General features: G+C 44.2%; 1 protein-coding gene across 4 annotated transcripts in view; it reads left to right on the forward strand.

Annotated features, from left to right (window-relative positions):
* Nucleotides 1-12,691, forward strand: part of Dnajc6 (DnaJ heat shock protein family (Hsp40) member C6) — a 154,002-nt gene that overhangs the window by 34,152 nt on the left and 107,159 nt on the right. For 3 of the 4 annotated variants that reach the window (XM_055628887.1, XM_055628886.1, XM_055628885.1), the window contains exon 2: nucleotides 1,326-1,390. The exons of the other annotated variant lie outside the window; for it this stretch is intronic. The gene's annotated coding sequence lies outside the window, so the exon portion shown is untranslated. The remainder of the gene's footprint in view (nucleotides 1-1,325; nucleotides 1,391-12,691) is intronic. 4 annotated transcript variants of the gene reach the window in all.

Consider the following 12,691-nt stretch of genomic DNA (forward strand, 5'->3'; position numbering starts at 1 on the left):
TAATATAATATAATATAATATAATATAATATAATATAATATAATATAGGAGATGACATTTATATATATATGTGTGTGTTATGCAATGGTCAATTCCAGCTAATAAAGAATTGCATTATCATTTGTGATATCACTTTATCACTCACATAATTATCACTTTGTGATGAGAACACAAGTATACTGTTTCTGTATTTTTCAAGACTATAATAAGCCACCATTGACAATGGTCACAGTGCCTTTCAGTGACTTCTTAAACTTATCCCTGTAATTATGTCCCTCTGACTAACATTTCTCCACACCCACTTCACTCCACACCACAGCCTCTGATAATCACCGTTTTACCCTCTGTATCAACTGTTAAGTTCCCCATGTGCGAGACCATGAGGCATTTGTGTCTGTGCCTGGCTCAGTTCACTTAACATAACATCCTCCGGTTCCCAAATGATGGGATTTTCTTTTCTTTCATAGCTAACTAGTATTCCATTGTGTATGCACACTACACTTTCTTCATCGCGTTTCAGATGACACTTTTTTAAATTCAGTATCTTAGCTGTTATAAACAATACTCCCATAAATATGAGAGTGAAGTTATTTGTTTGACATATTGATTTTATTTCATTTGAATACATACCAAATTGTGGGGGTTCTGGATCATGTAATTGCTACATTTTTAATTCTGGAGCCTCTAAAGATTTTCCACAATAGCTATGTTAACTTATATTTCTACCCACAGTGTGTGTGTGTATTGTCTTTTTCCTACATTCTTTGTCAACATGTACCATTTATCTTGTTTTGGTAGTAGCTCTTCTAAGGCTGAGGTGATAGCCCACCGTGGCTTTGATTTGTGTTACCCTGATGATGAGAGATATCGAGCATCTGTCCACATACCTGTTGGCCATTTGTATGTCTTCTTTCGAGGAATGTCTATTTTTAATTGATCATTTGTTTTCTTACTCTTTCCCCATTGTGTGTTCATGGCACCTTGGTTGAAAGTCAGGGGCCCTAAGTGTGTGGATTTGTGTCTGGACTCTCTAGTCTGTCCTGTCAGTCTACAAGTCAGTTTCGTGTCAGTATTATGTGGTTTGTGACTATAGCTTTGTACTGTATTTTAAAATTAAATGCTATGATGACTCTAGCTTTGTTCTTTTTGCTTTAGATTGCTTTGCCTATTTGAGATCCTTAGTGAATTTTGAATGAATTTTAGGATTATTTTTCTCTTCCTATGGTTAGTGCTACTGTGACTTGCTTTGATTGGTGGACGCTTGAGAAGCATTAAAGCACAGGATTTATTTCCATTTATTTGTGTCTTCTCCAATTTCTTTTCAGTGTAAAGATCTCTCATCTCTGTGATGGTGTCAACTTGGCTGGAGTGAGGATTACCCGGAGAACTGGTAAAGCGTTGTTGTGGGGTGTGTCTGTGTCCTGTGGCATTTGAGTTACTGACCAGTGAAGAGGAGGCTCTGCCCTCGACTTAGGCAGGTGCCATCCACTTAGCTGAGGGCAGCCAGACAGCACAAAATGACCGGAAGACTGCATGTCTTTCCCTCTCTGTGTCCTCACATGTTGGAAAGCTTTGATCTTTTTGATATTTTAGGGTTACTAAAATATTTAGCCTTCATAAGGCTCCTGCCCTAGTGACCGTATCATTTTTAAATAATATTTTAAAAATTGACTTTATATTTCATATACACTTAGAATGTATCCTGATTACTCTCTTTCTTTCTCATTCCACATCTCTCTCTCTCTATCTCTCTTTTTGAGATGGATTTCCCTGTGTAGTCCTGGTCCTGGCTATCTTGGAGCTCACTCTGTAGACCAGGCTGGCCTCCAACTCCCAGAGTTCTGGCTGCCTCTGCCTCCTGAGCATTGAGATTAAAGGCGTGTGCCACCACCTCCTGGCTATCACATCCTCTCTTCTCTCCTACCATTCTTGTCAATTCCTCCTCCTCTCTTCCAGTCCTTTTCCTAGACTTTTTTACTTTTGGTTTTGTCTCATGGTCAGTTTAGAGACACGTCTGTAACCACTGGATTGACACTCTCCATTGGAATTTGGTGGGTTCATCAGCGGCCACACAATTGAAGGCAACTGTTCCCCCTCTTGCTGAATCTTATAAGTAGCAAACTGTACAGCATTGAGTGGCAGAGCATCCTGAGTCCAGCCCCATCCCTGCTTGACTGCTAATGGGAACATTCTTGTGCTGGATCAACACAGGCAGCTACAGCTGCTGTGAGTTCAGGACTTCAATGGCTGATTTCAAGTCTTCTCCCTGTATTTTGGCTACTACATTCTTTCTAACCTCTCCTCCATGATATTCCTTAAGCCTTAGATGAGATTGTCTAAATGTCTTGTTAGGGCTGAGCATTCATCCTACGTGACCTCATCTTAATCCAATTTCTTTCTGAAGGTCCCCATCACTAACATGTGCCTATTAGATGGTTAGGGCTTCAGTCTAGGCACTTTGGTGGGTCCAGTGATAGTGAGAAAAGGCAAACTTCATTTTTTTTTCTGTGTTGTATGCTCTCCTACTGTAGCATGTACCGCTGCCAAGATTTCAAAATGCATGGGCCCTCTTATCACCAGTTAGCAAACAATCAATTCCACAGCAGAATTCAACTCAGTTCTGCCCATGCCTGCTTGTGAGCTGCATTGGGTCTCAAATAGTAAGGGCTCAGTCGCACAGGACTAGTCAGACATCGGTCGGAGTCCAGACCTCAAGGTTTCTGACGAGCTGGCTACAGGCAGCTTCCTACAACTCCCTGGTTTGGCTTAGTTCATTTGCTAGGGTGGCTCGCAGAACTCGGGGGAAGACATTTATTGGCTTATTGTAAGTCCACAAATAAGGATCTCTATGAAGACATGGATGGAACCATCTGGCAGGCGCCTGGCTGCCGCTGGGATGTGCAGCAGTTCCTCCTCACTTTCCTGGGTCTCCACAGGTTCCAAGAAGCACTCTGAACATTCCCACTGAGATTTTATGAATTCAGTCATTGCAAAGGCATGGCTGAAGCATGGGCAACTGTGTACCAATGGGACTGGACAGAAGGTTAAATGCTAATGCTCTACCACAGCGAGAAAGCCAGCACAGCCTGTCTGGTCAGATTCTTTGTGGCCCCTATGTGCACTGTGCCTTCCTCTCTGGTATGGGGCAGGACCTCACATGGAATGAAGCTCTTGGGATCTATTTCTAGCTAAGGGAGGCCAAGAATGTCTTTCTGGCCATGTGTAAGACAGGAAAAGCAGGGGAAGGTTATATACACTTTTAGTAATCTTGACTTGTTGAAGAAAAAAATCCTAGTTTTCACAGGGAACCTTCAGGAGAAAAAGAACAGACAAAAGGAAGGTAGAAGGTCAGAGAGAGGTGCTGCAGCATCATAACAAAGAAATTTCTATCCTTTATTGCTTTAAACCTGCTTTAGAAGCTGAAGGCCAAATACTTTATCAAAAGGTATACTTACTATTCTACCTATTTTGGAAATACAGCCATGGCAAGACTCTCTCCCCCCTCCCCTTGTGTATGTACATGAATATCATATGAATGCGTGCACACATACATTCAGCTTTGTGAACATAACTCTCTACCTTGCAGACTAGAGAGTATGTGGTAGCGGGAAGACATGTCTTAGTGACAGTAATGAATTCCATTCATGAATCTGCACACACAGAGAAACGTGGATTTGGAGATTATTTTCACGAAAGGCTCTCTGTGATCCAAAAAGAAATAGAATCCTCATGTCTAGGAGCCGTATTGTATGGGCGAGGCCTTAGCCCCTGCATTGCTTTGATGTGGTTGAGTTTCAGATCGTGTTGAACATGGCTCTCACTCTGTGGCCTACAGTGAGGTGCAGAGCTTCAGAGGCAGGGGCCAGGGTCAAGGTTGTCTTCTAGGCCCTGTGCTGATTAGTTGTACTTAGAAAAAAAAATGTTTATTCCGTGAAGTTTACTTTTCTCATTTATAACTACAGAAAGCTTGTCTTTATATTGCTGGAAAGATTGAAACATTGTATTTCTGTGCTGGATCACACAGTGAGCCAACACTGGGAAAATTTAAGATGCAAAGCCTAGCAAGCATGTAGCAGAAAGAAAATCTTCCGGGCTCCACACTGAAGCAGCAGAACTTTATATCTATGAGGTAAAGGAGAGACAGTGCGAAACTGAATTTATTTGTTTCACTTTCATTTTTAATGTGGCCACTAGAAATTTGAAAGTTCTGTTTTGTTTTGTTTTCTACTTTAGTTTTTGTTGCTGTGATAAACACTGACCACAGACAACTTAGGGGGAGGGAAGGTTTTAGTTCATCGTATACCTCCCAGGTGACTCTGTCACTGAGGGAAGTCAGGGCAGACCCTCAGAGCAGGAACACGGAGGCAGGAACTGAAGCGGACATGGTGGAGGGCTGCTGTTGATTGGCTTGATCTGCCTGGCTTGCTGATGCTGCTTTCTTATATACTCCAGGACCATCCGCCTAGGACTGGCAGTACCCTCAGTGGATGGGGCTCTCTCATATCAACCACTAACTAAGAAAATACCGGACAGACTTGCCTACAGGCCAGTGTGACAGAGCGGTTTTCTCATTTGCAATTCCTTCTCCAATAATCCTAGCTTGTGTCGAATTGACAAGACTAGATAGCACACAGTTGTTGTTCACTTGTGGTTTGCATCCTATTTCTTCAGACCAGTTTTGTGGCCATGAAGTTGTATATACGTTAGCTCTAGCCTGAACATGTAGAGAAGATGTCATTGCACAGGCTGGGACTCCATTTTTATCTAAAGCTTATTAACATTCACTAAAATTTTAATGTAAGCTTTTGTGTAGACCTCTTTTCCTCCTGATGTACAAGAGGGAAGAAAAACAAATTCATTTATATGAGTAAATAGAAACTTGAGTCTTGAGTGCACTTGATCACAATGAGGTGAGGACCGTTTCCTATAGCAGGTTAGAATTCTTTTGGCTGTACACTACAGATATAGTTCAAATCAATTTAATTAAAACGGGAGGATCGTTGTGAGTGTGGAAGAGTTGTGGTCTCCCAGAACTACTGCTTTTGCAGTTGTCTTCTTATCTCTCTCTCTCTTTCTCTTTGGCAATATTTTCTTCTCCGATCTCCTGTCCCCACGTGTCGGAAACACAGTTCATAGGCCTGCTGTGTTTCATCTTTGCTCAGGGGCAGAATTCAGTTTGACTTGCTCTTTGGTTTTCAGAATACCTGTTGATCTAGCTGCATTTTATATATTGTTCTGGTAGGTCTGGGGAGGTTCTAACTCCAGCCAGAGAAGAGGATAATTTTCCAGAAGAAAGAGTGCGTCTTTTGATTGCTTAAAGAAAATGTTTATTATTTCTGCTTTTTAGATATAGCTTGTGTCTCAGGTTCTTTTTTTATTTTTTTTTATTATTATTAGTTACATTTTATTGACTCTGTATCCCAGCTATATCCTGCTCCCTCATTCCCTCCCAACCTTACCCTCCCTCCCTCATCTCCTCCCTGCTCCTTTCCAAGTCCACTGCTTGGGGAGGATCTCCTCCCCTTTCATCTGACCCTGTTTTATCAGGTATCTTCGGGACTGGCTGCAAAGTCCTCCTCTGTGGCCCAGCAGGACTTCTCCCTTGGGGTGTGGGGAAGTCAAAGAGCCTGCCATTGAGTTCCTGTCAGAAATAGTCCCTGTTCTCCTTACCATGGGAAGTGTCTCAGGTTCTTGTGCTGAGTGCTTGGTCCCTATTATCGAACTGTGAAAGCAGTAGACCCTTTAAGAGTGGGCTTAGTGTAAGGAAATTAGGTCATGAGGGCTCAAAGCTTATGAATGGATTAACATCGGTTTGTGGTAGTGGTTCATGGGAGTGGATTCATGCTGGACCTGGTGGTATAAATCTATAATCCTAGTTACTCAGGAGGCTTAGGCAAGTAGATCCCAAGTTCAAGGCCTGCCCTAAATTACAGTGATTTCAAAGCTTAGCTTGGGTAACTTAGCAAGATCCTTTTTTGAAAATGAAAAAGTAAAATAAAAAGATGACTAGGGATACAGCTATGTGATAGAGTGCTTAGCATACAGCAGGCATAGGCACCGGGTTTGATTCCTGTGCCTCAAAGAGGAGATTTATTCCTGTGCTGGGAGGGCTGTCATCAAGAGCAGGCCTTGACTTTCTCTACCACTTGGTTCCTTGTCAAGCTAATCCCCCTTCTGTGTTCTGGTTCCTTCACTCTTTACACCTGTGTTGTACTGTAGCAGGGAGCCTTCACCAACTGTACCATGCTGTTTGGTTCTTCTAGTCTCCAGAATTGTGAACCTCATAAACCTCTTTATAAGTCCTTCAGCCCAAGATCAAGAACTCAAGTGACAACACATGCTGGAGAGGATGTGGAGAAAGGGGAACCCTCCTCCACTGCTGGTGGGAATGTAAACTTGCACAACCACTTTGGAAATCAATCTGGTACTTTCTCAGACAATTAGGAATTGTGCTTCTTCAAGATCCAGCTATACCACAACTAGGCATATATCCAAAAGATGTTCAAGTATACAACAAGGACATTTGCTCAACCATGTTTGTAGCAGCTTTATTAATAATAGTCAGAACCTGGAAACAACCCAGATGTCCCTCAATTGAGGAATGGATACAGAAATTGTGGTGCATTTATACAATGGAGTACTACTCAGCAATTAAAAACAAGGAAATCATGAAATTTGCAGGCAAATGGTGGGAAAAGATCATCCTGAGTGAGGTATCCCAGAAGCAGAAAGACACGCATGGTATATCCTCACTTATAAGTAGATATTAGACATAATATATGATAAACATACTAAAATCTGTACACCTAAAGAAGCTAAGCAAGAAGAAAGACCCTAGGTAAGATGTTCAATCTTCATTCAGAAAGGCAAATGGGATAGATATTGGAGGAAGGTGAAAATAAGGAACAAGACAGGAGCCTACCACAGGGCCTCTGAAAGACTCTACCCAGCAGGGTATTAAAGTGGATGCTGAGACTCATAGTCAAACTTTGGGCAGAGTGCAGGGAATTTTATGAAAGAAGGGGGAGACAGAAAGATCAGGAAGGATCTGGAGCTCCACAAGGAGAACAACAGAAGTAAAAAATCTGGGCCAATCTGGGCCTAGGGGTCTTTTCTGAGACTGATACTTCAACCATTCATGGAGATAACCTGAACCCCCTGCACAGAGGTAGCCCTTGGCAGCTCAGTCTCCAAATGGCCTCCCTAATAAGGGGAGCAGGGGTTGTCTCTGACATGACTCAGTGGCTGGCTCTTTGATCTCCTCCCCCTGAGGGGGGAGCAGCCTGACCAGGCCACAGAGGAAGACTATGAAAGACAGTTCTGATGAGACTTGATAGGCTAGGGTCAGATGGAAGGGGAGGAGGTCCTCCATTATTAGCGGACTGGAGAAAGGGGCATGGGAGGAGATGAGGGAGGGAGAGAGGGAGGGCAGGATCGGGAGGGAATGAGGGTGGGGCTAAGCTGGGATACAAAGTAACTACATTCTAATGAAAAAAAAAAAAGTACTTCAGCCCGTGTACTCTGTTACAGCAAGATAAAGCAGGCCAGGGTGATAGCAGTAACTAGTGTGTACAGCCAACGAGTACAGAGAAGAGCTTCATTTAGGAAAGAGGAAATTATGGCTCAAAGTAGTTCCATATTTTGGCAAGTTTCAAACTTTCAGCCTAGATGTCCTAGTCTTTTTGTGTTGTTTTGTTTTTTGAGACAGGGTTTCTCTGTGTAACAGCCCTGGCTGTCCTGGACTTACTTTGTAGACGAGGTCGGCCTTGAACTCTTAGAGATCTGCCTGCCTCTGCCTGCCTGAGTGCTTGGACTAAAGGCATGTGCAGCACCATACCTGGCTTGTTCAATTCTTTTTAAAGGCCACATTTTTAAACCAATATACCAAGCGAACTCTGGCGAACTGGGCTGTGCTGACTTGGATTTTATGGAGTTAGCTCTTGCCCCACCCCTTTCGATCACTTCCCGTTGAACCTGACGGTGGGATTCCTCATGCAGGAACTGGCTCCCGGTTACACCACGGAAGTTCTTCTGGAACTGGAAATGGGTCCTGGAAGCTTAAGAATGTGCCCTGCAGCCTTGCAGCCGAAGCCTGAAAGGAAACAGAAAAGCACCTCTGTTGTTGTCTCTGAATCCCTGCGCTTCAGATGTTGGCACCACCTAGATTGTTCATGTGCAGTGATATAAACTCATTTCCCACCGTTACACAGTTCGCTGTAGTCCACAGCTCACGGGCGTAGTGATTGTAGGAACAGAGACAAGCATCATGTTCTGTCATTCACAAACAATGTTTGGTCTAAAGGAATATTCTCTTAGAGTGATGGTTCGTACATCCCTCAAAAGGAGGAGATCTGGAGGGTGTAAATCACCTGATCTGGTTAAAAGCAAAAAGAAAATTCAAGCTGGTAGGATTTGAAAAGTCAGAACTGTCTGTTTTCTTCAGTCTTGTAGAATACAAGGTGGCAGTCTGTGGCAGCTCTGTTGGGGAAATCCATCACAAACACGTGGGGATTCTCACGTGAACGTCTTGCGAAACCAGCCCCCTCTTTGCAGCCTCATGGCCTCCATCAGTAATGGCTGCTGCAGGCAGTGGCCGTGAAACAGTGAATGAGAGCCTTTGCCAAAGATGCCTCACCGACTTCCCATGGAAAGAGTACTAACATGGCCCTGCCACCGAGGGGTAAACAGTTTGGAGTAGGAAGACACACATGTAGAGAGGCAGTTTTAGTATAGCATGCTGTGCTATGTTAGAAGATGTAGAATGTTCTATGGGACCTCACGAAGTTATATGTAACCTGGTTCTGAGAGCTTAGGGCTTCTGTGGGGAAGTGCTGTCCACACAGGACTTGAAGAGCAGGCCAGACTCGGACAGGTGGGAGATCCAGGGGGGCCCAATGTCTGCACTTAAAGACTGAGGCAGAGGTACTTGCAAGGTGACTTAGTGGGTAAAGGCACTTTGTTGCTAGCTTGCTGATGGGGGTTTGATGCTTGGAACACACTTAGTAGAAGGAAAGAGTTGTACACTGACCTCCCTATCATGCTCTGCTACACACACACACACACACACACACACACACACACACACACGCATGCACGCACGCACTAAAGCAATAAAATGCAATAATAATCATTAGAAAGAGAAAACCAATGGAGGGACCATTGGTTCTGAGTTCTGAAGGGGTAGCAGCAGGCCCTGGAGTGGGAAGGAGACATTGTGTCCAACACCTCCATCAGTGGCTCTCCCTTTCCCTAACGCTGTGACCCTTTAACACAGTTCCTCATGTTGTAGTGACCCCCCCCCCCCAGCCAGTTCTGTTACTTCATAACTTTAATGTAAGTATCTGCATTGTCTGATGGTGTTAGGTGACACCAGTGAAAGGGTCATTCAACCCAAAGGGGTCACACCCTACCCACTAAGAACCACTGGCCTAGGTGGAGGGCTGCATCCTTGTCTTCGTTAGGGTTTCCTTTGCTGGGATGAAATACCATAATCAAAAGCAGCTTGGGGAGTGTCTTGGTTGCCGTTCTATTGTGGGGAAGAGATTCCAAAGCCAAGGCAACTTATAAGAGAAAGCATTTTTATTGGGCGCTTGCTTACAGTTTCAGAGGGTGAGTTCATGACCATCATGGCGGGAGCATGGTGGCAGGCAGGCAGGCAGGCATGGTGCTGGAGCAGTTGCTAAAAGCTTCTGTCCTGATTCACAGTCAACAGTCAGAGAAAAAAAAGAAGAGTGAGACATAGTAAGGGAGGGAAAGAGTGAAAGAAGGAAGAGAGAGAGAGAAGAGGGAAAGGGAGTGGGGGAGAGGGAGAGAGATTGAGAGAGCTGGAGGCAGAGGCAGGAAGATCTCTTATGAGTTCAAGGCCAGTCTTCTCTATAAAGTAGTCCAGGACAGCCAGGGCTATTATACAGAGAAATCCTGTCTCAGGAAGACGGGGGGTGGTGGTGGTGCCAGAGAGATCTCTGTGAGTTCAAGGACAGCCTGGTCTAAAAAGTGAGTCCAGGACAGCCAGGGTATTGCACAGAAAAACTCTGTCTCTGGGGGCTGGGAGGTAGGAGCAAGATCTCCTAATCCTTCCTGAATAGTACACCAACTGGGGACCAAACACTCAAAAAATATGAGACTATAGGGGGCATCCTCATTCAAGCCACCACATGGAGAAAAGTGGTTATTTCATCCCGGAGAAGTGTTGCTCACTGGCTTATTTCTCCTGGCTTGCTCAGTTTGTTTTCCTTTTATTTTTAATTAAATTTTTATTTTTAATATTAATTACAGTTTATTCACTTTGTATCCCAGCTGTAGACCCCTCCCTCATTCCCTCCCAATCCCTCCTTCATTTCCTCCCATGCCTCTCTCCAAGTCCACTGATAGGGGAGGTCCTCCTCCCCTTCCATCTGACCCTAGCTTATCAGGTCTCATCAGGACTGGCTGCATTGTTCTTCTTTGTGGTCTAGTAAGGCTGGACCCCTTCAGAGGGAGGTGATCAAAGAGCCAGCCACTGAGTTCATGTCAGAGACAGTCCCTGTTTCACTTACTAGGGAACCTACTTGGATACTGGGCTACTATGGGCTACATCTGAGCAGGGGTCCTAGGTTATCTCCATGCATGGTCCTTGGTTGGAGTATCAGTCTCAGAAAAGACCCATGGGCCCAGAGTTTTTGGTTTTGTTGCTCCCTTGTGGAGCTCCTGTCCTCTCCAGGTCTTACTATCTCCCCATTCTTTCATAAGATTCCCTGTACTCTGCCCAAAGTTTGGCTATGAGTCTCAGCATCTGCTTTGATACCCTGCTGGGTAGAGTCTTTCAGAGGCCCTTACCATCCCAGACCACCTACCAAGAACAGTGCCGCTCACAGTGAGCTAGGACTGTCTACACTAATCATCAGTCAAGAAAACATCCTCCAAACTTGTCCACAGGCCAGTCTTATATGGAAGCATTTTCTCAGTTAAGATTCCCTCTTTTCCAGTGACCCTCGCTCTGTCAAGTTGACATGGAAACCAGCCAGCACAGTCCTATAATTGGATTTGCATTTTAGATGTGAATCAATTTGTTCACTTTTCTGACTCATTTTTCTTATCTCTAAGTTGAAAGGGCTCTCCTGCCCTCTACAGTTTCTTTCTGCTTTAATAGTCCATAAATTTCTCTGGCTGTAGAAACCTTAATCCCATGCCAACTTCCAGATATCCTGGGCAGCAAGGCCCAAGATTATAACCAGGGCTGGAAGAGGTGCATGGCATGTAGATGGCATGTCCAGGAATAGGAGGCTGAGTGGATGTTGTATCTTTTCCACCAGACTTAGTAAATGGGAAGGCAGCAGGTTTCTTCCTGGGTCACCTGGCAGGGATGGGTGGGTAGCTTTTGTCTCTTGTTAAGCAGGCAGGATACATCTTGCTCTGCTTCTGTCGTGGCTGAAACTTAAAAGCCTCTCAACCCTGTCGAAAAGCTTAAAGTTCTGCTTATTGAAGTACTTAATGATAAATAACACGAAGCCCGGAATGTATTTTAAGACACTGAGGAGGGCTGGAGGTATGATTTAGTGGCCTAGCATGAGTGAGGCTCTGGATTAATTCCCTGGCCTTGCAAGTAAAACACTAAGCGCACCAATAAATGTATAAATGAACTTAGCGTCATACATATGAATGGAGATCGACTATGGCTTGGGATTGTTGATGTTGAGTTGTAGGTACAAAGGGATCCACTACATAATTTAATCTACTTTTGTATGTGCTTGATAACTTCCATAAGAAAAAGTGAAAGAATAAAATAGAAATGGTTCCCCCTCATTACCTAAATTTCTCATTTATTATGTTGTGTGTGTGTGTGCGCAAATGGAGAATGAATCAGACTCTCGCTTGGCCATATAGAAATCTTAGAACTATTGTGTCATAAATAGCAACAAACCGTTTTATGTTAACTACTTGAATGGCTTCAAGTGTTTTAGGCTACACTGAAATTCCACAGGCAGATCAGGAAAGAGAATTCTGTGCAAGGGATGGGACATAGTCTTGGGACATGAGCTAGGCTTGCAGCTCTGTGCTGGGTCTGTCCTGAAGGAATCTTTGGGTCAACACAGTGAGTCACTGGCCTTAGAATCAGGTACAATAGATGCAGCTCTGTACTCACTGAAGAGCAGAAGATAACACCCCAGCCAGGCACCACGCCAAGCTCTTTACGTCCTTGATGTCACGCAATTTTAATAGCTGCCTGTCACTTAGATGTAACAATTTTATGAGCGAGCTAACACGGTCTTAAGTTATGAAACTTGTCTGTGACCATGCGGATGTGAGATTCCCAGTAACTGTTACGGTGAATGAAGAATTGGTATCTAGACGGTAGGTGGTACCTTACATCCCACCGGGGACTAGAACGGCGGCATGTGACAGGGAGAAGCGAAAGAGTGGTCCACCACAGGGTGATTTCTTTCTCAGGGTCCTTCTGTCTTTGGCCATAGCGTCAAAGTCTTTTATCCTGGAGCCCACCTCATGGTTTGAGATACCTGTTGGAGCTCTGGTGTCCAACCAGAAGAAAGGGCAAAAGATTGGAAGCAGGGTGTTAGACCCATATTGCTCTTGAAGGATCCATATCAGAAACAGCTGAGATGGTTTCTCTCTGTATTTATTGTGGCTACAGCTTAGTCCTGTGTAAATGCCTAGCCAGGGTTTCCACAAGTTACTCTTCTCTTTAACTTGACCT

The sequence above is a fragment of the Psammomys obesus genome, unplaced genomic scaffold (genome assembly GCF_907164565.1).
Source record: "Psammomys obesus unplaced genomic scaffold, mPsaObe1.curated_primary_1811, whole genome shotgun sequence".
Taxonomy (NCBI): domain Eukaryota; kingdom Metazoa; phylum Chordata; class Mammalia; order Rodentia; family Muridae; genus Psammomys; species Psammomys obesus.